This window comes from Bombina bombina, chromosome 8 (assembly GCF_027579735.1).
Source record: "Bombina bombina isolate aBomBom1 chromosome 8, aBomBom1.pri, whole genome shotgun sequence".
Lineage (NCBI taxonomy): Eukaryota > Metazoa > Chordata > Amphibia > Anura > Bombinatoridae > Bombina > Bombina bombina.
The window spans coordinates 90,529,401-90,556,474 of NC_069506.1; positions in this window are offsets into that span (position 1 = coordinate 90,529,401).

Here is a 27,074-nt window from a genome sequence, read left to right on the forward strand (position 1 = left end):
TTTGTGTCGAGGATGTTGGGGAACTGTGGTTTAGGGGTTAATAGGTTTAGTTCGTTTTGGCGATGTTTGGAAACGCTGATTTAGGGGTTAATAGGTTTAGTTAGTGTCGGCGATGTTGGGGAACTGCGGTTTAGAGGTTAATAGCTTTATTTAGTGATTTAGATCGGTTTAGATTCAATTAGAACAATGAAAAATTCTGAATATGAATAATGGATCCGAAAATTCGGAAACTGATTTATTCATTTGTGGAATTTTTCTGGATTTTCCGATTTGGAAATTCGGATGAATTTGAATCTCCGAATTGGCCAAAATTTGTCTGAAAACAAAATTGGTCCGAAACGAAATACAAATGTCTACTCACGAGTGCATTTCCTGGGAGAGCAGCCCAAGGAGGAATGGCTATCTGAATTAGAGGGACTGGTCCAGACAGACAGGGAGGTAGAGGGAAGGTACCGGGCACTGCAGTGGTACGCGGAACAGGTTTGTCCGGATATGGAGACGGATGATCCTACAGATTGCTCTGGCTTAAGCGGCCCTGGATTACTATTTTCAAAGCTGGCCCACGACCCAGACTTGGGGAGTGAGGTGGAGTGGAGACTGGAGGACATTAGTGAGTACCGAGAGAGATTGCTGAATCTCTCGGGGGGTACCCTGGCTACAAGCTGATCTTGATTTTATAAGATTCCAGGAATGGGTGCTATAAAAGGCATACAAGATCTCATTCAGCAGCATGCCACATAGTCTGCAGGCAGCTATGGTACAGCGATCGGGCATGTATTGGACTTTTCCTTAGAGGAGTGGCCACCAGGAATGAGCTACCAAGAGCTGCTAGACCCTGATCAGCAGCCTGGCCCCGAGTTTATAGTCTTGGACAAGGGAGCCCCTTCCAGAGAGAGGAGACAGTGGTCTCTCTCCCCAGCGGCAGATCAGTTTCCAGGGAGAGGCGGTAGCCGACCTCTCTCCCCAGTGACAGAACCCCTTCCAGGGAGAGGAAACAGCCGGTCTCTTTCCCCAGTGGCAGATCAGTTTCCAGGGAGAGGAGGTAGACAACCTCTCTCCCCAGTGGCAGAGCTATCTCCAGGGAGCGGAGGTAGCTTACCTCCCTCCCCAGCGACAGAACCCCTTCCAGGGAGAGGAGACAGCCGGTCTCTCTCCCCAGTGGCAGATCCATTCCCAGGGAGCGGTGGTAGTTGAACCTCCCTCCCCAGTGACAGAACCCCTTCCAGGGAGAGGATACAGCTGGTCTCTTTCCCCAGTGGCAGAGCCATTCCCAGGGAGCGGAGGTAGTTGTCCTTCCTTCCCAGGGGCAGATCAGTTTCCAGGGAGAGGAGGTAGCCGACCTCTCTCCTCAGCAATAGAACCCCTTCCCAGGAGAGGAGACAGCCGGTCTCTCTCCCCAGCGGCAGAGCCAATTCCAGGGAGAGGAGACTGCTGGTCTCTCTCCCCAGCTGCAGATTCAATACTAGCGAGGGGAGGTAGCCGACCTCCCTTCCCAGCAGCAGAGCCCTTTCCAGGGAGAGGAGGTAATCCACCTCTCTCCAAGCATCAGAGCTCCAATGGAGAATGCAAGAGGCACTGGCCCAGCTGGACCGTCCTGGTTCTGAACAGGATGAGCTGGAATAGAGGTACTTTATCTGCCGGCAACTCTGGTGGGAGGATCTTCAACAGGAGCAGGACTGTTATGAAAAGGTCCTCCCCACTGATGAGGAAAGGTACTGGTTCCAGCTGAACTCACGAGTGCATTACCTAGGAGAGCAGCCCAGGGAGGAATGGCTATCTGAATTAGAGGGACTGGTCAAGACAGAGATGGAGGTAGAGGGAAGGTACCGGGCACTGCGGTGGTATGCAGCCCAGGTGTGTCCGGATACGAAGACAGATGATCCTACAGAGGGCTTTGGCTTTTGCGACCCTGGATTATTATTTTCAAAGCTGGCCTATGACCCAGACTTGGGGAGTGAGGCAGAGTGGAAACCGGAGGACATAAGTGAGTACCAAGAGAGATTGCTGAATCTCTCGAGGGTACCCTGGCTACAAGCCGATCTTGATTTTATAAGTTTCCAGGAATGGGTGCTGGAAAAAGCATACAAGAGGCTGCTAGATCTCATTCAGCAGCATAAAAGAGTCTGCAGGGAGCTATGGTATAGCAATCAGGGATGTATTGGACTTTTCCTCAGAGGAGTGGACACCAGGAATGAGCTACGAAGAGCTGCTAGACCTCTATCAGCAGCCTGGCCCAGAGTTTATGGTCTTGAACAAGGGAGCCACCCCAGCAACAGGGCAGAGAGCCACTGACTTCTGCCCTACACCTGTGACATCTCTGGAGTACCAAGGAGAGGAGGCAGTCCACCTCTCTCCCCAGACCCAGGGCCCAGAGATTGTCGATCTAATTGACTTTTCCTTGGAGGAGAGGCAGACCGGTGAGCCTCCAGCCAAAAAGATGGCAACAGGGCAAAGCACCGCTGGCCTCTGCCCAGCACCTGCAGCAATTTCAGGAAACAAGGGAGCAGAGTAAGCCAACCTCCCTCCCCAGTGACAGAATCCCTTCCAGGGAGAGGAGACAACCGGTCTCTCTCCCCAGTGGCAGAGCCAGTTTCAGGGAGAGGAGACAGCCAGTCTCTCTCCCCAGCAGCAGAGCCATCCCCAGGTTGTGGAGGTAGCCTTCCTCCCTCCCCAACAACAGAACCCCTTCCAGTGAGACGAGACAGCTGGTCTCTCTCCCCAGCATCAGATCAGTTTCCAGGGAGAGGAGGTAGCCGGCCTCTCTTCCCAGTGACAGAACCCCTTCCAGGCAGAGGAGACAGCCGGTCTCTCTCCCCAGTGGCAGAGCCAGTTCCAGGGAGAGGAGACAGCCAGTCTCTCTCCCCAGCGGCAGAGCCATTCCTAGAAAGCGGAGGTAGCCGGCCTTCCTTCCCATGGGGAAGATCAGTTTCCAGGGAGAGGAGGTAGCTCTCCTCTCTCCCCAGTGACAGAACCCCTTCCCGGGAGAGGAGACAGCTGGTCTCTCTCCCCAGCGGCAGAGTCACTCCCAGGGAGCGGAGGTAGCTTCCCTCCCTCCCTCCCTCCCCAGCAGCAGAGTCCTTTCCAGGGAAAGAAGGTAGCCCACCTCTCTCCCCAGCATCAGAGCCCTTCCCAGGGGGGGGAGATGGCTGATCCCTCTCCCCAGAAGCTTGGCTTGATCCAAGGAAAGAAGGTCAGTATCCTCACCCCCCGGCGGCAGTGGCCAACCACCAAAATGGAAAGGAGTTTGAGGCTGAACCATCCTAATAACTCAAAGCCATACCAGTGGGGGAGATGTAACAGAAGCCTCTGTTACTTTCAGAGAGGATGTCAGGCCAGCCTCCTCCCCACCGACTATGAACCCAGGAACTTGAGAGGATTCTGTCTTTTGGGAGACAGGTGCCCCAGCAATATGTGGAGGGCATTTGCCCTGGGATCTGGATTGCCCCATTTCCCCAAGTTCCCAGAGACTCTGGGAGGTGGAGGACCCTGGTGCAGAATTAGGGTTCCTGTGGCTGTGGAGGCGACCAAGGGTGCCCCTGACATTCCCACAGTAGACGGGCCAGAGCAGAGAAGGAGATTGATCTCTTACCTCCACCACCACCACTGGATTATACTGGAGGAGCGGTGGATACTGCAGGGCCGGAGTTTGTCCCTTTGGTGCTGGAGGAGGCTGAGGTGGTTTCCTCTGTCAACCCAGCGGAGGAGCTGGCAGTGGGAAAGAGCGCCGCTGACCTCTGCCCACCCCTATTATGCATCCCAGAGCCAGAGAGGGACAGCCCTGGAATAGTAGCTGGGGTCCATCCAACAGTGGAGCGGGCAACTGGTGGGTGCTAGTCACTGCCCTTTCCCTGTCCAGGAGGATTTTCCAGTAGGGGAGTGAGACTAGAGCCCCCACCTGTGAACCCCAGGGATGCAGGGCAGTCTGCCCTGGTCCCCAACCTTGGGCTGCAGCAGCCCCAGCTACGGCAGATGCCTTTCATGGGAGAGTCCGGAGGCCCTCTGTGACTGTGACTTGTGGGTGTGCAGACTGTTCTGGAGCCGGCATTAGAAACCTGTTTTGGGACTTGGCATTATGATGAAGGCCAGCGGAGAGCAACGAGGATGGCACAAGCCCAGGAAGGATGGGATGACCTCTCCCGTCAACCTACAATTGGAGTGCCACCACCAGACAGCCCCAAGCCGACCCGTTTGGGTATAGCCGGGTCTGCCGAACTAGAAGGGGGGAGCACTTTCACTGATACCAGACTGCCAAGACTACCCACACCCCCTTACTACCTTGCTCTCCACTTATCACACCAGTTTTGACCCTTTCATGGCTCACGGGATCTCCCAGACTCTTGCTATCTATTGTTTTACTGTTTGTACTTTATCAGGAAAGAGTTGATTCCTGACCGCATAAACCCTTCACAGCTGGCCGGGCTCCTGGAACTGCCGGCCAGCCACAAGCTGATCCCTTACCGAATAAACCCTTCTCGGCTCCTGGAACTGCCGGTCGGCTAGGTTAGATACCTGCTAACCTTTACCCCAGGTTGCTCAAGCAGCCCCTTGCCCCAGAGCTCCACTCTTTTGGGGATTGGTAGCCCCTAGAGAGGACCAAAGGTGGGGTGATTGCTGGCAGGGAGCTCCCTTGAGAACCGGGAGTTTTCCGGTTCTCAAGGCTGTAATTCCGGTCCTCAGTAACGGATCATGCTGCTTTTTGGACTTTGGCATCTGGGGACAGAGAGCTTTCCAACAACTCCCTGGAAGTGCCACCGTTCCCCTGGGATCACCCCAAAACCACAACCTAGTTGCTGTGGGGACTCTATGGGACTGTGGCTCCTATGGAGGCGCCAGACTGTCTGGAGGTGCTCATGCGTGAAACGCTTAAGATAGGAGCTTACCTGATGTCCTTGAAGGAAGCCTGCTCCTAATAAACGTTTTATATCTACTATAAAGACTCAGCGCCTCTCTTTCCTCGTCTCATTTACATGGAGGTCAGTGGGGGACTGTGTTTTCACTATATATATGTATATGCTTATATACATATATATTTACGTGTTACTATGTGTCTATACACATATAAACACATAAATATGTATACAAGCATATACATAAATATTTATGTATCGCTGCCCAACACTGCACGATTTGCCCTTTGCACTGTGCTAGGTGGTTTACGTGGCTGCCGGCATGAAAACAAGGCTTCCATTGGAGCCTATGGAAGCATGCTCTCGTGAGCACTTGGCTTTTGCCAATGCATTCTTATTGCACTACACTTGTAATACATGTATACATTTACGTGCAATGCCAATATTGTGCTCCACTTGTAATCTGGCCCTAAATATTACCTCAATGTATATGAGGTAAGTAGCCACTTCCTTTATGATTTTCCTGGGGTAGTATGTTCCTAGGGGAGTTTTAGAGTTTTGCCCTGGAAAACCGACAAGCGATATTTCTATTGTATGTTTAACCACGTTGCGGAGGTTAAACACATAGTAGTGCAGGGTCGATAGGTTTAATATAACATGCTTCAGCAAATGCTTGCAATGTTTTTCTATTATGAGCCCATTAAATAATTATCTTGCAAGTTGGCTCTGTGTGAGAATGGGCCCTGCTGCAGTAAATTAGCCCAGTCAAGTAGCGATGGAACTTCATAAATATCTGTCTTCCATTTATTCATAAAAGGCTATCAGTCCTTTATGTTAAAACAGGGATAAAACCCAGAAATTGTGCCTTTAATTCTAGATAGAAATAGGTTATGAAACAATTACATGAATCTGGATGGTCCAATCCACAATATTGCAGATGTGTCTCTTAACACATCTGCAATACAGTAAAGCACTTTGCCCATTTCTTTCTATGGAAGATGAAAGGGTGACTAGTGGCGTGGTACTAGAGCAATCTTTCTTTAAGTAGAATTGAGTCATGAGAGTATCCCAGATAGTCACAGTATGTGGAATTGTCACAAAGACTATCAATTCCACTGTCCTATGTGTCTTGTTAATCCATAATAAATTATAAAAGACCTGTATCATGTCTGCCTCAAGGTCAACCCAGCTGATACCCCAACCCCGGATTATTACACAGTCATGGTCTGAGCCAATATAGCTGCATAATATTAGGCTACTAGATCAGAATTTCCCATTCCTTCCCTTCTTTTATGCCTAATTATGGTGCTCTTATTCAGTCTAAATCAATTATGATTCCACAAAAAGGATAGTTTTTAAATTCCTCAATTTGTACCGGAATTGGCAAGGATCTTACGTAGCATGGGCATTTTAGATGCCACTATAGGTCCCAAAAACAATATATTTTATCTAGCACATTTAGTTATATCTCATCTGATGTGTGTAAATAGCTATTTATAATTAAGGTTGTATACGGTGCTAAGAATGCAAGAAATATTATTCATCAAATATTTGATTGTCATTTAGCCGATGCGAATATAAAATTCAATTGTAACTTTTTTTTGTGTACTCCGTGAGTCCCACTGTTAAAGCCTCGCCTTTGTCTTTATTGGTTTTGTGTGCATTGTCAAATCTTTTTATTTATTAAACTTTTTTTTTTATATCCAAATACTTAAAGGGACAGTCTAGTCCAAAATAAACTTTCATGATTCAGAACGAGAATTTAATTTTAAACAATTTTGCAATTTACTTTTATCACAAATTTTGCTTTGTTCTCTTGGTATTCTTAGTTAAAAGATAAACCTAGGAGGTTCATATGTTAATTGCTAAACCCTTGAAGGCCGCCTTTTGTCAAAGCATTTTCACTGTTTTTCACCACTAGAGGGTGTTAGTTCATGTGTGCCATATAGATAACACTGTGCTGACACACGTGGAGTTCAGATGAGCCAGCTCTGATTGGCTAAAATGGATGTCTATCAAAAAAAAACAAAATAAGGGGGCAGTTTGCAGAGGCTTAGATACAAGGTAATCACAGAGGTAAAAAGGGTATTTACATAACTGTGTTGGTTGTGTAAAACTAGGGAATGGGTAAATAAAGGGATTATCTATCTTTTTAAACAATAAAAATTCTGGTGTAGACTGTCCCTTTAATAATAGTCATGAGCAAACAGTCTTTCTGAACATTATTCACAATTTAGGCCTCCATTACATATAGGCTTTTTGCGGGCGACGCCAGATTTTGCGAGATTTTGGTATTACATATACGGCTTAGCATACAAGTTACCGCCGTATATTTCACCCGCCGCTCGCAAATTTTACTCCCATAGGCTAACATGGGACCGCGTCGTAAATCGGTATCCAATATCCAGTGCAAGGCCTTAAGTGGCGAAAATGGAGAAATCTTACTCCATTTTCACCTCGCCATAAAAGGCAGCCGTAGCAGGCCTTGAGCTGAGTATGGGAGCACCGTAACTCCCGAAAATGCCTGCAAAAATAAACTAACACCTAATGCATGTGCAATGTCTATCTACCTGTCAACCCCTAAACCGCCATAGCCCACACCGCAATTAACCTATTCTAGTATTAACCCCTAAACCGCCATAGCCCACACCGCAATTAACCTATTCTAGTATTAACCCCTAAACTGCCATAGCCCACACCGCAATTAACCTATTCTAGTATTAACCCCTAAACCGCCATAGCCCACACCGCAATTAACCTATTCTAGTATTAACCCCTAAACCGCCATAGCCCACATAGGCTATTAAATGTATTAACCCCTAATCTGCCACCGCCAACGTCGCTGTCACTATAATAAAGTTATTAACCCCTACACCTAAGTCTAACCCTAACAACCCCCCTAACAAATATTATTTAAATAAATCTAAATAATATTACTATTATTAACTATATTATTCCTATTTAAAACTAAATACTTACCTAGAAGATAAACCCTAAGATAGCTACAATATAATTAATAATTACATTGTAGCTATTTTAGGATTTATTTTTATTTTACAGGCAACTTTGTATTTATTTTAACTAGGTACAATAGCTATTAAATAGTTAATAGCTATTTAATAGTTACCTAGTTAAAATAATTACAAATTTACCTGTAAAATAAAACCTAACCTAAGTTACAATTACACCTAACACTACACTATCATTAAATTAATTAAACTAATTAACTACAATTAGATAAAATTAAATACAATTAAATAAAATAAACTATAGTACAAAAAAACACTAAATTACAGAAAATAAAAAAAATTACAAGAAGTTTAAACTAATTACACCTAATCTAAGCCCCCGAATAAAATAAAAAAGCCCCCCAAAATAATAAAATTCCCTACCCTATACTAAATTACAAATAGCCCTTAAAAGGGCTTTTTGCGGGGCATTGCCCCAAAGTAATCAGCTTTTTTACCTGTAAAAAAAGAAATACAACCCCCCCAACATTAAAACCCACCACCCACACCCAACCTTACTCTAAAACCCACCCAATCCCCCCTTAAAAAACCTAACACTACCCCATTGAAGATCACCCTACCTTGAGCCGTCTTCACCCAGCCGGGCAGAAGTCTTAATCCGATCCGGGCACAAGTGGTCCTCCAGCCGGGCAGAAGTCTTCATCCGATCCGGGCAGAAGAGGTCCTCCATCCGGGCAGAAGTCTTCATCCAAGCGGCATCTTCTATCTTCTTCCATCCGACGAGGATCGGCTCCATCTTGAAGACATCTGACGCGGAGCATCCTTCCTGGCCGACGGACTAATGACAAATGTGGGTTCCTTTAAATTACATCATCCAAGATGGTGTCCCTTGAATTCCAATTGGCTGATAGGATTCTATCAGCCAATCGGAATTAAGGTAGGAAAAATCCTATTGGCTGATGCAATCAGCCAATCGGATTGAAGTTCAATCCGATTGGCTGATCCAACCAGCCAATAGGATTGAGCTTGCATTCTATTGGCTGATTGGAACAGCCAATAGAATGCGAGGTCAATCCGATTGGCTGATTGCATCACCCAATAGGATTTTTAATGTTGGGGGATTTTTAATGTTGGGGGGTTGTATTTCTTTTTTTACAGGTAAAAGAGCCGATTACTTTGGGGCAATGCCCTGCAAAAAGCCCTTTTAAGGGCTATTTGTAATTTAGTATAGGGTAGGGAATTTTATTATTTTGGGGGGCTTTTTTATTTTATTAGGGGGCTTAGATTAGGTGTAATTAGTTTAAACTTCTTGTAATTTTTTTTATTTTCTGTAATTTAGTGTTTTTTTGTACTATAGTTTATTTTATTTTATTGTATTTAATTTTAGCTAATTGTAGTTAATTAATTTAATTGATTTAATGATAGGTGTAATTGTAACTTAGGTTAGGTTTTATTTTACAGGTAAATTTGTAATTATTTTAACTAGGTAGCTGTTAAATAGTTATTAACTATTTAATAGCTATTGTACCTAGTTAAAATAAATACAAAGTTATCTGTAAAATAAAAATAAATCATAAAATAGCTACAATGTAATTATTAATTATATTGTAGCTATCTTACGGCTAGATTTGGAGTTTTGTCGGTAACGACCCGAAAAACTAACGCCGGCTTTTTTCTGGCCGCACCATAAAAATAACTCTGGTATTGAGAGTCCACATAAAGGCTGCGTTAGGCTCCAAAAAAGGAGCGTAGAGCATTTTTAACGCAGCTTCAACTCTCGATACCAGAGTTGCTTACGTAAGCGGCCAGCCTAAAAAACGTGCTCGTGCACGATTCTCCCATAGGAAACAATGGGGCTGTTTGAGCTGAAAAAAAACCTAACACCTGCAAAAAAGCAGCGTTCAGCTCTTAACGCAGCCCCATTGTTTGCTATGGGGAAACGCTTCCTACGTCTGCACCTAACACCCTAACATGTACCCCGAGTCTAAACACCCCTAACCTTACACTTATTAACCCCTAATCTGCCGCCCCCGCTATCGCTGTCCCCTGCATATTATTATTAACCCCTAATCTGCCACTCCGTAAACCGCCGCTGCTTACATTATCCCTATGTACCCCTAATCTGCTGCCCTAACATCGCCGACCCCTATATTATATTTATTAACCCCTAATCTGCCGCCCACAACGTCGCCTCCACCTAACTACACTTATTAACCCCTAATCTACCGAGCGGACCTGAGTGCTACTATAATAAAGTTATTAACCCCTAATCCGCCTCACTAACCCTATAATAAATAGTATTAACCCCTAAATTGCCCTCCCTAACATCGCCGACACCTAACTTCAATTATTAACCCCTAATCTGCCGACCGGAGCTCACCGCTATTCTAATAAATGTATTAACCCCTAAAGCTAAGTCTAACCCTAACACTAACACCCCCCTAAATTAAATATAATTTACATCTGACGAAATTAATTAACTCTTATTAAATAAATTATTCCTATTTAAAGATAAATACTTACCTGTAAAATAAATCCTAATATAGCTACAATATAAATTATAATTATATTATAGCTATTTTAGGATTTATATTTATTTTACAGGCAACTTTGTAATTATTTTAACCAGGTACAATAGCTATTAAATAGTTAAGAACTATTTAATAGCTAAAATAGTTAAAATAATTACAAATTTACCTGTAAAATAAATCCTAACCTAAGTTACAATTAAACCTAACACTATACTATCAATAAATTAATTAAATAAACTACCTAAAATTACCTACAATTAACCTAACACTATCAATAAATTAATTAAATACAATTCCTACAAATAAATACAATTAAATAAACTAGCTAAAGTACAAAAAATAAAAAAGAACTAAGTTACAAAAAATAAAAAAATATTTACAAACATAAGAAAAATATTACAACAATTTTAAACTAATTACACCTACTCTAAGCCCCCTAATAAAATAACAAAGACCCCCAAAATAACAAAATGCCCTACCCTATTCTAAATTACTACATTTCAAAGCTCTTTTACCTTACCAGCCCTGAACAGGGCCCTTTGCGGGGCATGCCCCAAGAAATTCAGCTCTTTTGCCTATAAAAAAAACCATACAATACCCCCCCCAACATTACAACCCACCACCCACATACCCCTAATCTAACCCAAACCCCCCTTAAATAAACCTAACACTAAGCCCCTGAAGATCTTCCTACCTTGTCTTCACCCTACCAGGTTCACCGATCCGTCCTGAAGAGCTCCTCCGATGTCCTAATCCAAGCCCAAGCGGGGGGCTGAAGAGGTCCATGATCCGGCTGAAGTCTTCATCCAAGCGGGAGCTGAAGAGGTCCATGATCCGGCTGAAGTCTTCATCCAAGCGGGAGCTGAAGAGGTCCATGATCCGGATGAAGTCTTCGAACAACGGCATCTTCAATCTTCTTTCTTCCGGATCCATCTTGCAGACCTCCGACGCGGAACATCCTCTTCTCCCGACGCCTACTAGCCGAATGACGGTTCCTTTAAGGGACGTCATCCAAGATGGCGTCCCTCGAATTCCGATTGGCTGATAGGATTCTATCAGCCAATCGGAATTAAGGTAGGAATATTCGGATTGGCTGATGGAATCAGCCAATCAGAATCAAGATCAATCCGATTGGCTGATCCAATCAGCCAATCAGATTGAGCTCGCATTCTATTGGCTGATCGGAACAGCCAATAGAATGCAAGCTCAATCTGATTGGCTGATTGAATCAGCCAATCGGATTGAACTTGATTCTGATTGGCTGATTCCATCAGCCAATCAGAATATTCCTACCTTAATTCCGATTGGCTGATAGAATCCTATCAGCCAATCGGAATTCGAGGGACGCCATCTTGGATGACGTCCCTTAAAGGAACCGTCATTCGGCTAGTAGGCGTCGGGAGAAGAGGATGTTCCGCGTCGGAGGTCTGCAAGATGGATCCGGAAGAAAGAAGATTGAAGATGCCGTTGTTCGAAGACTTCATCCGGATCATGGACCTCTTCAGCTCCCGCTTGGATGAAGACTTCAGCCGGATCATGGACCTCTTCAGCTCCCGCTTGGATGAAGACTTCAGCCGGATCATGGACCTCTTCAGCCCCCCGCTTGGGCTTGGATTAGGACATCGGAGGAGCTCTTCAGGACGGATCGGTGAACCTGGTAGGGTGAAGACAAGGTAGGAAGATCTTCAGGGGCTTAGTGTTAGGTTTATTTAAGGGGGGTTTGGGTTAGATTAGGGGTATGTGGGTGGTGGGTTGTAATGTTGGGGGGGTATTGTATGTTTTTTTTTACAGGCAAAAGAGCTGAATTTCTTGGGGCATGCCCCGCAAAGGGCCCTGTTCAGGGCTGGTAAGGTAAAAGAGCTTTGAAATGTAGTAATTTAGAATAGGGTAGGGCATTTTGTTATTTTGGGGGTCTTTGTTATTTTATTAGGGGGCTTAGAGTAGGTGTAATTAGTTTAAAATTGTTGTAATATTTTTCTTATGTTTGTAAATATTTTTTTATTTTTTTTAACTTAGTTCTTTTTTATTTTTTGTACTTTAGCTAGTTTATTTAATTGTATTTATTTGTAGGAATTGTATTTAATTAATTTATTGATAGTGTAGTGTTAGGTTAATTGTAGGTAATTGTAGGTAGTTTATTTAATTAATTTAATGATAGTGTAGTGTTAGGTTTAATTGTAACTTAGGTTAGGATTTATTTTACAGGTAATTTTGTTATTATTTTAACTAGGTAACTATTAAATAGTTCTTAACTATTTAATAGCTATTGTACCTGGTTAAAATAATTACAAAGTTGCCTGTAAAATAAATATTAATCCTAAAATAGCTACAATATAATTATAATTTATATTGTAGCTATATTAGGGTTTATTTTACAGGTAAGTATTTAGCTTTAAATAGGAATAATTTATTTAATAAGAGTTAATTAATTTCGTTAGATTTAAATTATATTTAACTTAGGGGGGTGTTAGTGTTAGGGTTAGACTTAGCTTTAGGGGTTAATACATTTATTAGAATAGCGGTGAGCTCCGGTCGGCAGATTAGGGGTTAATAATTGAAGTTAGGTGTCGGCGATGTTAGGAAGGGCAGATTAGGGGTTAATACTATTTATTATAGGGTTAGTGAGGCGGATTAGGGGTTAATAACTTTATTATAGTAGCGGTGCGGTCCGCTCGGCAGATTAGGGGTTAATAAGTGTAGGCAGGTGGAGGCGACGTTGAGGGGGGCAGATTAGGGGTTAATAAATATAATATAGGGGTCGGCGGGTGTTAGGGGCAGCAGATTAGGGGTACATAGCTATAATGTAGGTGGTGGCGCTTTGCGGTCGGCAGATTAGGGGTTAATTATTGTAGGTAGCTGGCGGCGACGTTGTGGGGGCAGATTAGGGGTTAATAAATATAATACAGGGGTCGGCGGTGTTAGGGGCAGCAGATTAGGGGTACATAAGTATAACGTAGGTGGCGGTCGGCAGATTAGGGGTTAAAAAAAATTATTCGAGTGTCGGCGATGTGGGGGGACCTCGGTTTAGGGGTACATAGGTAGTTTATGGGTGTTAGTGTACTTTAGAGCACAGTAGTTAAGAGCTTTATAAACCGGCGTTAGCCCAGAAAGCTCTTAACTACTGACTTTTTTCCTGCGGCTGGAGTTTTGTCGTTAGATGTCTAACGCTCACTTCAGAAACGACTCTAAATACCGGAGTTAGAAAGATCCCATTGAAAAGATAGGATACGCAATTGACGTAAGGGGATCTGCGGTATGGAAAAGTTGCGGCTGAAAAGTGAGCGTTAGACCCTATTTTGAGTGACTCCAAATACCGGCGGTAGCCTAAAACCAGTGTTAGGAGCCTCTAACGCTGGTTTTCACGGCTAACGCCAAACTCCAAATCTAGGTCTTAGAGTTTATTTTATAGGTAAGTATTTAGTTTTAAATAGGAATAATTTAGTTAATAATAGTAATATTATTTAGATTTATTTAAATAATATTTAAGTTAGGGGGGTGTTAGGGTTAGGGTTAGACTAAGGTTTAGGGGTTAATAACTTTATTATAGTGGCGGCGACGTTGGTGGCGGCAGATTATGGGTTAATACATTTAATAGCCTATGTGGTTTAGGGGTTAATAATTAGGCTTATTGCATTGTGGGGAAAGGGTAATAAAGGGATTATCTATCTTTTTAAACAATAAAACTTCTGGGAGCATATTTATCAAGCTCTGAACGGAGCTTGAAGGGCCGTGTTTCTGAAGACTCGCCAGAAACACAAGTTATGAAGTAGCGGTTTAAAGACCGCTGCTCCATAACCCTGTCCGCCTGCTCTGAGCAGGTGGACAGGAATCGCCGGAAATCAACCCGATCGAGTACGATCGGGTTGATTGACACCCCCCTGCTGGTGGCTGATTGTTAAATGCGGAGAGCGTATTGCTCTCCGCATTTAGCGAGGTCTTGCGTACCTGATCTGCACTGTCGGATCAGTTCCATAAGACCTTTGATAAATAGGGGCCCTGGAGTAGACTGTCCCTTTAATTAGATTAGTCCGAATATCATATATAAACATCTGCCAAAAGTGTTTCCTGATTATAATTCCATAAATGAGGGCTCTCAAAAAAAGGTATCTGACAGTGCCAAGTCATTTGAAAATATGCAGAAGAAGGGTTTTCTTATGAACTGTGATGACTTTGCTATTAAAAACCATTTATTTTTAAAGAACTAACACATTTTTGTAGTATACTTGTTTTTTTAAAAATACATCTGTTAAAAATGACCAATAATAATATTCATGTGCATAGTTTCAGGGATGCAGACAATACACACTAACCTTTCTTTTAACATCCCTTAGCATGTAAATCTACAAGCCCAGCTGTTTAGTAGATCACATTAATGAGAGGTGATTTACAACAGTGCAGGGCCCTCTACGCATTTGTTTCCTATAAATGCTTCCTTACATATAATACCTATGTTAATAGCGCAGCAGAATCTGTTGGCGCTCTACAAATAACTGATAATAATAATAATGTGAGCCCCCACGATGATAAAACCAATAGGCTGTGTATACATCCATTTGTCTTACTGCACAAGTTTTAAATGATTTGCATATCATGTGCCACTGATACAAAATTTCAAGTGTTTAAAACATTATTTTTTGAATATATGATATCACTATGCCTTTATGGACTTAATGGGCTATTGTTATTATTCAAGTAATCTTAAAAGATGTATTATTTATTCACATCAACTCCAAAAAAGACAATAAAACAACAACGTTTCAAGGTATGTTAATTGTTAGTAGAGGAGGGATTTACGATTATATAAGGTGCAATTGTTCTTTTTGGTGTATGCAACATGATTAAGGGGTAACTCCCGAAACCTCGTTGTTTTATTGTCTTTTTTGGAGTTGATGTGAATAAATAATACATATTTTAAGATTACTGGAGTGCTGCCATCTGATTTGCTCTTTTGGATTCACTTTTGGGACTTTTGGTGTGAGGTCCTGAATGGCGTTGTCACTTACTGGATACACAGGTGCTGGAGATAATCTATTCTACTATTGTTATTTTTATTATTATACTATCTTCATTTGTAATGCATCAGATTCTGCAGCAGTTTACGGACGATACAATAAATAAGGACAAATCAGGAAAGGCAAACTGGAACAAAAGGATTACACTGTACACAGAGCATAAAATGACAATTTATCAGGATATACAAAATAAAAACGTAAAAGCTACTCTTGATTAAATCACACCTTAAATAGGTTACCAAGTGCCAACAATGCTGTAGATGCAGTCTAATTAATATATACTGAAATGCATTTAAATGGCCCCATAATGAGGAAAACATAGATTTAGTTTTTTTTTTTAACAGTTTAGGCTTTTGGAATAGGCTATAATAATACATAAAATCACTATTAACAGACTGACATTTGCATTGCATTAACATTCACTAATACCAAGTCATGTTATTGCAAGTACACTGAAAATGAATAACCATTTACAGTATCTGAAAAAAATAAATAAAAATGATAGGCCTGAACTGTCTAGACATCTTATATTTAGCATCACAAAATTACTTTATTTAGCTATTTATTTAGCCCCATCACTACTTAAAGGGACTCTTAAACACTCGTGCAAATCCCTCTGTTTGGTGCTGCCCATTATGGAACCTAGCTACGTTACACTGCAAGTATCTAAGAAGAGTTGCTGTACCTTTGCAAACAGGGGAAAGTAGTAAAAGATACATTTCAACATGGCGGCACCCGTGGCTAGTAGGAGGACGGAGAATAACTCAAACTATGCTGATAAAATGTATTTAGTGTTTAATGTCCCTTTAATATTCCTCCTATATCAGTATTTCGGGCTAGATTACTAGTAGCGTGCTAACTGTTGAACCCAATCGATAACAAGTTTATCATGGCTCTTTGCGTATGTCGGAAGTAGCGCGCATATTACAAGTTGACAGTAAACACGTTTGCTTGAGCGCAATTGAATTTAAAGCTTGTTGGGATAGCACATCATCACAACTGTTACACTTGACTAAAAAGTTGCACAAAACACATCAAAAATACATTTAAAAGTACAGTTACACTCAAAATAATACCAACTAATAAAAATGATTTAATAAAATTATTGCATAAAATAGTTATAAGTGCTCAAAGAAATAAGATCTCAGGTGTTAGAAAAAAAGGCTGCAAAGGGCTTTAACATAGAGATACATACATAATTATGTATGACATATATTTCTGTACATATGTATTTATATGTGTATATATGTATTTACATACATATATACACATATAAACAGATAAATATGTATGCATACATATATAGACATATATATATATATATATATATATATATATATATATATATATATAAGTGCCCTTTCCAGTCAAGTAGCTGAAAACATGAAAAATCCTATTTATTCAATGTTCATTTTTAATAAAGTGTTTAACTATGTATTTACTGTAAATATTTCACATCCCAATGTTCTTCACAGAGGGGAATAAATGTTCTATGTATTTTTATGTTTAAATCTTTTTCTTCTGTTAAGTGTGATCAGTCCACGGGTCATCATTACTTCTGGGATATTACTCCTCCCCAACAGGAAGTGCAAGAGGATTCACCCAGCAGAGCTGCATATAGCTCCTCCCCTCTACGTCACTCCCAGTCATTCTCTTGCACCCAACGACTAGATAGGATGTGTGAGAGGACTATGGTGATTATACTTAGTTTTATATCTTCAATCAAAAGTTTGTTATTTTAAAATAGCACCGAAGCGTGTTATTACCTCTCTGGCAGAGTTTGAAGAAGAATCTACCAGAGTTTTACTATGATTTTAGCCGGAGTAGTTAAGATCATATTGCTGTTTCTCGGCCATCTGAGGAGAGGTAAACTTCAGATCAGGGGACAGCGGGCAGATGAATCTGCATAGAGGTATGTAGCAGCTTTTATTTTCTGACAATGGAATTGATGAGAAAATCCTGCCATACCGATATAATGTCATGTATGTATACTTTACACTTCAGTATTCTGGGGAATGGTACTTCACTGGAATTACACTGTAAGAAGTACATGAAACTTTTTAATAACTAAGAAATTATGTTTAACGTTTTTGCTGGAATGTAAAATCGTTTTCATTTGCTGAGGTACTGAGTGAATAAATGTTTGGGCACTATTTTTCCACTTGGCAGTTGCTTGATCTTTTTTCTGACAGTTTCTGTTCTCTCTCACTGCTGTGTGTGAGGGGGAGGGGCCGTTTTTTGGCGCTTTTGCTACGCATCAAAAATTTCAGTCAGCAGCTCATTGTATTTCCTGCATGATCCGGTTAATCTCTACAGAACTCAGGGGTCTTCAAAACTCGTTTTGAGGGAGGTAATTTCTCTCAGCAGAGCTGTGAGATTATAGTTGACTGAGATAAAAAACGTTTATTCTGTAATTATTTTTTTTTCTGCTTTCAGAATTAGTTGTCTTTTGCTAATGGGATCAAACCTTTGCTAAAGTTGTGTTGTTTACAAGGATTGAGGCTATAACTGTTTCAGTTTATTAATTTTCAACTGTCATAAATCTTCTGTGCTTCTTAAAGGCACAGTACGTTTTTAATAATATTATAATAGAATTGTATTCCAAGTTGCAAGTTTATTTGCTAGTGTGTTAAACATGTCTGATTCAGAGGAAGATACCTGTGTCATTTGTTGCAATGCCAAAGTGGAGCCCAATAGAAATTTATGTACTAACTGTATTGATGCTACTTTAAATAAAAGTCAATCTGTACAAATTGAACAAATTTCACCAAACAACGAGGGGAGAGATATGCCGACTAACTCGCCTCACGTGTCAGTACCTGCATCTCCCGCTCGGGAGGTGCGCGATATGGTGGCGCCCAGTACAGCTGGGCGGCCATTACAGATAACTTTACAAGATATGGCCACTGTTATGACTGAAGTTTTGGCTAAATTACCAGAACTAAGAGGCAAGCGTGATCACTCTGGGGTGAGAACAGAGTGCGCTGATAATATTAGGGCCATGTCAGACACTGCGTCACAGGTGGCAGAACATGAGGACGGAGAACTTCATTCTGTGGGTGACGGTTCTGATCCAAACAGACTGGATTCAGATATTTCAAATTTTAAATTTAAGCTGGAAAACCTCCATGTATTACTAGGGGAGGTGTTAGCGGCTCTGAATGATTGTAACACAGTTGCAATACCAGAGAAAATGTGTAGGTTGGATAAATATTTTGCGGTACCGGCGAGTACTGATGTTTTTCCTATACCTAAGAGACTTACTGAAATTGTTACTAAGGAGTGGGATAGACCCGGTGTGCCGTTCTCACCCCCTCCGATATTTAGAAAAATGTTTCCAATAGACGCCACCACACGGGACTTATGGCAAACGGTCCCTAAGGTGGAGGGAGCAGTTTCTACTTTAGCTAAGCGTACCACTATCCCGGTGGAGGATAGCTGTGCTTTTTCAGATCCAATGGATAAAAAATTAGAGGGTTACCTTAAGAAAATGTTTGTTCAACAAGGTTTTATATTGCAACCCCTTGCATGCATTGCGCCGGTCACGGCTGCAGCGGCATTCTGGATTGAGTCTCTGGAAGAGAACATTAGTTCAGCTACTCTGGACGACATTACGGACAGGCTTAGAGTCCTTAAACTAGCTAATTCATTCATTTCGGAGGCCGTAGTACATTTAACTAAACTTACGGCTAAGAATTCAGGATTCGCCATTCAGGCACGCAGGGCGCTGTGGCTAAAATCCTGGTCAGCTGATGTTACTTCTAAGTCTAAATTACTTAATATAGCTTTTAAAGGGCAGTCCTTATTTGGGCCTGGTTTGAAAGAAATTATCGCTGACATTACAGGAGGTAAAGGCCACGCCCTGCCTCAAGACAGGGCCAAACCTAAGGCCAAACAGTCTAATTTTCGTTCCTTTCGGAATTTCAAAGCAGGAGCAGCATCAACTTCCTCTGCCCCAAAGCAAGAAGGATCTGTTGCTCGCTACAGACAAAACTGGAGACCTAACCAGTCTTGGAACAAGGGCAAGCAGGCCAGGAAACCTGCTGCTGCCCCTAAAACAGCATGAATTGAGGGCCCCCGATCCGGGATCAGATCTAGTGGGGCGGCAGACTTTCTCTCTTCGCCCAGGCTTGGGCAAGAGATGTCCAGGATCCCTGGGCGCTAGAGATAATATCTCAGGGATACCTTCTGGACTTCAAATACTCTCCTCCAAGAGAGAGATTTCATCTGTCAAGGTTGTCAACAATCCAGACAAAGAAAGAGGCGTTTCTACGCTGCGTACAAGAGCTCTTGTTAATGGGAGTAATCCATCCAGTTCCACGGTCGGAACAGGGACAAGGGTTTTACTCAAATCTGTTTGTGGTTCCCAAAAAAGAGGGAACTTTCAGACCAATCCTGGACTTAAAGATCCTAAACAAATTCCTAAGAGTTCCATCGTTCAAGATGGAGACTATTCGGACAATTTTACCTATGATCCAAGAGGGTCAGTACATGACCACTGTAGATTTAAAAGATGCTTACCTTCACATACCGATTCACAAAGATCATTACCGGTACCTAAGGTTTGCCTTCCTAGACAGGCATTACCAGTTTGTGGCTCTTCCATTCGGATTGGCTACAGCTCCAAGAATCTTCACAAAGGTTCTGGGTGCTCTTCTGGCGGTACTAAGACCGCGGGGAATCTCGGTAGCTCCATACCTAGACGACATTCTGATACAAGCTTCAAGCTTTCAAACTGCCAAGTTTCATACAGAGTTAGTACTGGCATTTCTAAGGTCACATGGATGGAAGGTGAACGAAAAGAAAAGTTCACTCGTTCCACTCACAAGAGTTCCCTTCCTGGGGACTCTTATAGATTCTGTAGAAATGAAGATTTACCTGACAGAGGACAGGCTAACAAGACTTCAAAGTGCTTGCCGCACCCTTCATTCCATTCAACACCCGTCAGTGGCTCAATGCATGGAGGTAATCGGCTTAATGGTAGCGGCAATGGACATAGTACCCTTTGCACGCTTACACCTCAGACCACTGCAACTGTGCATGCTAAGTCAGTGGAATGGGGATTACTCAGACTTGTCCCCTTCTCTGAATCTGGATCAAGAGACCAGAAATTCTCTTCTATGGTGGCTTTCTCGGCCACATCTGTCCAGGGGGATGCCATTCAGCAGACCAGACTGGACAATTGTAACAACAGACGCCAGCCTTCTAGGTTGGGGTGCCGTCTGGAATTCTCTGAAGGCTCAGGGACAATGGAGTCAGGAGGAGAGTCTCCTGCCAATAAACATTCTGGAATTGAGAGCAGTTCTCAATGCACTCCTGGCTTGGCCCCAGTTGACAACTCGGGGGTTCATCAGGTTTTAGTCGGATAACATCACGACTGTAGCTTACATCAACCATCAGGGAGGGACAAGAAGCTCCCTAGCAATGATGGAAGTATCAAAGATAATTCACTGGGCAGAGTCTCACTCTTGCCACCTGTCAGCAATCCACATCCCGGGAGTGGAGAACTGGGAGGCGGATTTCTTAAGTCGTCAGACTTTTCATCCGGGGGAGTGGGAACTTCATCCGGAGGTCTTTGCCCAAATACTTCGACGTTGGGGCAAACCAGAGATAGATCTCATGGCGTCTCGACAGAACGCCAAGCTTCCTCGTTACGGGTCCAGATCCAGGGATCCAGGAGCAGTCCTGATAGATGCCCTGACAGCACCTTGGGACTTCAGGATGGCTTACGTGTTTCCACCCTTCCCGATGCTTCCTCGATTGATTGCCAGAATCAAACAGGAGAGAGCATCAGTGATTCTAATAGCACCTGCATGGCCACGCAGGACTTGGTATGCAGACCTGGTGGACATGTCATCCTGTCCACCTTGGTCTCTACCTCTGAAACAGGACCTTCTGATACAGGGTCCTTTCAAACATCAAAATCTAACTTCTCTGAAGCTGACTGCTTGGAAATTGAACGCTTGATTTTATCAAGACGTGGGTTTTCTGAGTCAGTTATTGATACCTTAATACAGGCTAGGAAGCCTGTTACCAGAAGGATTTACCATAAGATATGGCGTAAATACCTATATTGGTGTGAATCCAAAGGTTACTCTTGGAGTAAGGTTAGGATTCCTAGGATATTGTCTTTTCTACAAGAAGGTTTAGAAAAGGGTTTATCTGCTAGTTCATTAAAGGGACAGATCTCAGCTCTGTCCATTCTGTTACTCAAACGTCTGTCAGAAGTTCCTGACGTCCAGGCTTTTTGTCAGGCTTTGGCCAGGATTAAGCCTGTGTTTAAAACTGTTGCTCCACCATGGAGTTTAAACCTTGTTCTTAATGTTTTACAGGGCGTTCCGTTTGAACCCCTTCATTCCATTGATATAAAGTTGTTATCTTGGAAAGTTCTATTTTTAATGGCTATTTCCTCGGCTCGAAGAGTCTCTGAATTATCAGCCTTACATTGTGATTCTCCTTATTTGATTTTTCATTCGGATAAGGTAGTTCTGCGTACTAAACCTGGGTTCTTACCTAAGGTAGTCACTAACAGGAATATCAATCAAGAGATTGTTGTTCCTTCTTTGTGCCCAAATCCTTCTTCGAAGAAGGAACGTCTACTGCACAACCTGGACGTAGTCCGTGCTCTAAAATTTTACTTACAGGCAACTAAGGAATTTCGACAAACGTCTTCTCTGTTTGTCGTTTACTCTGGTCAGAGGAGAGGTCAAAAGGCTTCTGCTACCTCTCTTTCTTTTTGGCTTCGTAGCATAATTCGTTTAGCTTATGAGACTGCTGGACAGCAGCCTCCTGAAAGAATTACAGCTCATTCTACTAGAGCTGTGGCTTCCACTTGGGCCTTCAAGAATGAGGCCTCTGTTGAGCAGATTTGCAAGGCTGCAACTTGGTCTTCGCTTCATACTTTTTCCAAATTTTACAAATTTGACACTTTTGCTTCCTCGGAGGCTATTTTTGGGAGAAAGGTTCTTCAGGCAGTGGTTCCTTCTGTATAAAGAGCCTGCCTATCCCTCCCGTCATCCGTGTACTTTTGCTTTGGTATTGGTATCCCAGAAGTAATGATGACCCGTGGACTGATCACACTTAACAGAAGAAAACATAATTTATGCTTACCTGATAAATTCCTTTCTTCTGTAGTGTGATCAGTCCACGGCCCGCCCTGTTTTTAAGGCAGGTAAATATTTTTTAAGTTATACTCCAGTCACCACTACACCCTTGGCTTCTCCTTTCTCGTTGGTCCTTGGTCGAATGACTGGGAGTGACGTAGAGGGGAGGAGCTATATGCAGCTCTGCTGGGTGAATCCTCTTGCACTTCCTGTTGGGGAGGAGTAATATCCCAGAAGTAATGATGACCCGTGGACTGATCACACTACAGAAGAAAGGAATTTATCAGGTAAGCATAAATTATGTTTTTTATTAAGGAAAAACAGGTTTTAAAACATGTAATGCTACATCCACGGAACAATTAATTCATATAAAGCTTAGTGAGTAGAGCATAGTAAACAAGTATGGGATATTATGGCGCTGAAGATCCCGTCTGCCTGTTACATAGGTTATAGTCTTGTAATTTGACAGGGTCCATAGTATTGTTCGCTCATTTCAGATTCTCATAACACTAGAGATGGAATAGGTCTTACAGTCTTTCATCTTCCAAAAGGTTCCTAGATGTGTTTTTTCAAAAGTTAGCGTTTTTCATAACTCTATAACAGTAAATGACATAAAACTTCTTAACAATAATAAGATAGAATCTAAAAGACCCAAATTATTCTCTAAATAATCTCTCTATGACTTCTAATACCTAACTTGGGTAACAGAGAGAAATAAATATAATTAAACAAAAAGCACAAACCAAGAGAAAAAAAAAAAAGTGTAGAATGGATGGATTGCTGAGACACCCCTCCCCCCCACCATTTCCCAGGTCAGTAGTTGTGGCCTCTACCCTCTATGAACCGAAAAAATATTTAGGATTAAGTGTTAGTTATCTTGTTTAATGTCCAGTAAAACCAGACCTTTTCAAATTGTGCCTGTGTGTCTAGCACCTGTGAAGCAGACTCATACATTTGGTATGTTAGGGATATTCTGTTGTGTATTTCCTCCCAAGGAGGAGCAGAGATTTTCCAGTATTTTGCGATGCAAACCCTGGTGATTGTACATACTATTCTGATAAACGTATTTATTTGCTTATTAAATTTTGGTAGAGGTGTATGCAACAGGGCTTGGGTCGGGGTTAGTTGGATGGGCTCCTCTAGTACAGAGCTCAGTAAAATGGAGGTTTCTTGTATTGTCCTACATTCTCACCACATATGATAGTAAGAGACAACTTCACCACATCCTCTATAACATCTTCTATTATGGCTAAGTGACATGTGGGATGTTTTAATCGGTGTCAGGTACCATCTAAACATGGTCTTGATTGTGTTCTCTCTCATGTCTGCGCTTAATAGTCCTTTACAAGCTGAGTGAAATACCTCATCCCACCACCCCTTATCTTTACATACATTCAAGTCTGTTTCCAAGTTCATGAGTAGTTTAGACTTAAGTGTGTTACTTGATGTCTGTATCTGTATGTACAATTTGGAGATGGCCCCCTTGGATCTGTGAGTGGATTTATGTAGAATCTCTAATGGAGTAGTAATGTTTGATTGGCAGTTTCTAGTATAGTCGTGAACCACGGAGTTGACCTGCAGGTACTGAAACCAATGCAGTTTTATTGTATCTAGTTGGGTCTGGATCTGATTGAATGTCTTAGGCTTTCTACTGCCACTCTATATAGGCCTTTATTGGCCCATTTATCAATTGTATGATGTAGCTCTATAGGGAGTAGGTATCTAAGTGGACATACTGGTGTTTGATTGGGTAATAAGTTCAGTCTTTTGGTCAAGAAAGACCACATCTGAGTCGTGTGTGTTGTGATTTGTAATCCTGGTTTATCATCAGGATGTGTTGAGTCTCTTAGTTTGGTTTCCAAGTTAGTCCAAATAATCTCCCCAACCTTTCCTCCTATCAGTGTTGTCTGAGCTAGCCTCGATGCTCTATAATAATCTATAATATTGTGTGCTCCTACTCCTCCCAGTTCCCGGTGTCTTGTAATATGTGCAGTTGCAATTCGTGCTATTTTATTTCCTCTGATGAAAGCTATCAAGTCTTTTTGTAGTTTCTTTAAGTCATTTAACGGCACTTTTATGGGAAGAGTCCTGAATAAATATAATAACTGGGGTAAGATTGTCATTTTGACTGATGCCAGTCTACCTAACCACGAAAAAGTGTGTGTCTTCCATTTGTGTAGTTTTTTCCCAATGTCTTTATAAAGAGGTTCATAATTAAATTTATATAATTGGTCAGTTTGAGGTGTTAGGTGTATTGCCAAATATTTAAGTGAGTGATTGACCCATCTAATCTCAAAGTTAAGTTCTATGTTTTTTTTTTGTGTGTTGTGGTAACCCTAGGGAGATCGCTTCACATTTATCCAGATTAACTTTATATCCTGAAATTTGAGAGAATTGGTCTAGGAGTGTGTCTAGGAGTGTGTATAAGTTGGCTAATGACCTGAGAGGCTTGGATAGTGTCAAAAGGATATCATCTGCGAACAATGTCGCCTTAAATTCCTGGTCTTTAATTTTTACCCCTGATATGTCTGTTGCCAGTCTAATTTTGGCTGCTAGAGGCTCTATACAAATTGCGAAAATAAGAGGGGACAACGGGCATCCCTGTCTCGTGCCGTTTAGTATGGGGAAAATCTTGGATTTATATCCTGATACAGACACTTGGGCCGAGGGGTTTGAATAGATTGCATTTAGGGCTTTAATGAAGGCACCTCCGAATCCCATCTGGTGCAACACTGCAGACATGTACCTCCAGTCTACTCTATCGAATGCCTTCTCTGCATCCAAGGAAAGGAGCAGAGAAGGCATCCGAGTTCCCCCCCACATAATCTATAATATTTAACAACCGACGCACATTGTCCGGCGCTTCTCTATCTTTCACAAAGTCCACCTGATCTGGGTGGATCAGCTTTGGGAGAATATGTTTTAGCCTATTGGCTAAGATCTTTGTCAGAATTTTCAGATCCTGATTGATAAGCGATATTGGATGGTAATTCGCACATAAACTGTGGTTTTTGTTAGGTTTAGGGATCACTATTATTTTAGCTTGTAACATATCTTTTGGGATACTGTGTCCCTCAAAAATAAGATTACAAAAATCTGTGAGGTGTGGAGCTAGTATTTCCTTAAATGTTTTGTAGTATTCTCCAGCAAACCCATCAGGTCCTGCTGCCTTTCCCGTTTTAAGATCTTTTATTACCAACAAGACCTCTGCCCTAGTAATCGGGGCATTTAGTGAGTCCTTGTCCTCTTTAGTAATCGTGTGTAAGTTGGCCTCTTTTAGAAATTTCGCTGTTTGGGATTCTAAGGTGTTTGAGTTTGTTACTTTTTTACCGTCGTATAACTTCCCATAGAAGTCTGCAAATGCATCTGCTATGTGTTGCGGATGGGATACAGAAGCGCCATTTGCCAATAAAATTGAAGGAATAATAGATGCCTTACATCTGTCTCTTAGTTTATTTGCTATGAATTTGTCAGGTTTATTTGCATGGATGTAATATTGTGTATTTAGCTTCTGAATCGCTCTAATTGATTTATTATTCAGTATGTTAGCTAAAGCGTCTCTCTTGGCTATAAGGGCAGCTGAAGTCTCCTTTTTCTGAGTAAGCTTGTGAAGTTTCTCTAGATCAGAAATCTCTTTATGTATTTGTGTCATTTGAGTTCTGTAGTGTTTATTACTGATGGATTTGTCCTGGATAAGTAATCCTCGTATATATGTTTTATGCGCACCCCAGGGGGATAATGGATTAGATGTTGTTCCTTTATTAAGTTCCCAAAATAGAGTTAATGACTTAGCGAATTTATCTTTGTGTATAGGTTTTTTTTAAATATGATGGATCATAAGTCCAAGTTCTTGCTCTTTTAGTATCTACAAATCCCTCTAGGTATAAGGAGAGTATTGAGTGGTCTGACCATACACATGAGTGAATTATTGATGTCTGTAAGAGTGGTTGTAAGATTTGGCTAATATAGACAAAATCTAGCCTTGTGTATTGCTTATGAGCTGCCGAATAGAAAGTGGTATCTGATGTATTTCCGTATAATGTAAACCATGAGTCAAATAAAGCGTGTGGTATTAAATGCACAGTGATCAAGTGTGGAGGAACCACACGAAAACATGTCGGCCATTGCTGTTCTGTGACCCCGGATTGCGATCATGAGCTAAGGCTCTGTTTTGTTTTTACCTTGTCACCAATAAAGCCGTTTTTACCTCTTCGATTTTGTGGATTTTCTATGTCTGCTGATTCCTCCTCTCCCTGCAAGTGAGTGACGCCCGGAAGTGTGTTGTGATTGGTATTAAATGTTCTTGGATAGAATTCACTATTTTATTATGCCTAATTTGCTTGGCTGTAAGTTTGGTTTTGGACTCTATAAATTCGGTCATGGTGATGTTGAAATCCCCTGCCAGTATAATTTTGTATTGGGACCAGTTAGTGAGCAAATTGGAGATATGACTAAAAAAAGAATGCTGGTTATCGTTAGGAGCGTATATGTTACAAAGAATAATGTTAGACTCACTAAACTGGCCTTTGACTGTGAGGTATCGGCCTTCCTTATCTGCAATAGTAGATTCATGTGTGAACGCTAGATTAGAATGAATTAGAATAGACACCCC